Genomic DNA, 720 nt, shown 5'->3' with positions numbered 1-720 from the left:
ATTTGATACAATTCCCTAAAATGTTAACATTAACACAGAAGCTAGTAGAAAACTTCCTGCAAAAGACAATGATGAATGCTATTCTGAAACAGCTATAAAACCATCAATAAATACAATAATATTTTCATCATTACATAGTTTTTTCTGACCAGCAAGTAAAACGGATCTTTCTTTACTTGAATCCAAAGAATATGGCCAGTATGAACCAGAAAGCTTAGGCATATGCAGTAAAAGACTCTGGAATTTACATTTTGAAATATCTAACATTTGTACATAATTAAAGAAAGAATGTCCATCACTTTAAAGGTAAAAATTTGAGGGAAAATACAGTTTCCCTGAGGTGGGTGCTAATGAATAATAGCTAATGGGTGTTAGCTAATAAAATTACAGCTAACAGAGTCATTTTAGTGACTTTTATAACTAATGGCAAGAATTCTAGAAAAAAATAAGGAGAAGGAGTAAGAGGATTCAATATACAAGTTATAGCATAACTCCTCTGAGTCTAGGGTCAAGTATTTATATTCTAGGCAAATATATAAAGGCCTCAGTAAGTCCAAATGTAGAACAGCATCTGGTAATGCAACACTTTCAGTAATTGACGCATCCTTTAGAGGAGACAAGACAAGGAATGCCAGTAATGTGGTAGGTAGTACAGTAGAGGGCCAAAAGCCAATTTTGATTTACCAAAAAAAATGTTCATGATGGAGAATTTTGCCATTA

Source organism: Bison bison, unplaced genomic scaffold (genome assembly GCF_000754665.1).
Source record: "Bison bison bison isolate TAMUID 2011002044 unplaced genomic scaffold, Bison_UMD1.0 scf7180017864324, whole genome shotgun sequence".
Taxonomy (NCBI): Eukaryota; Metazoa; Chordata; class Mammalia; order Artiodactyla; family Bovidae; genus Bison; species Bison bison.
This window is presented reverse-complemented; position numbering follows the sequence as displayed.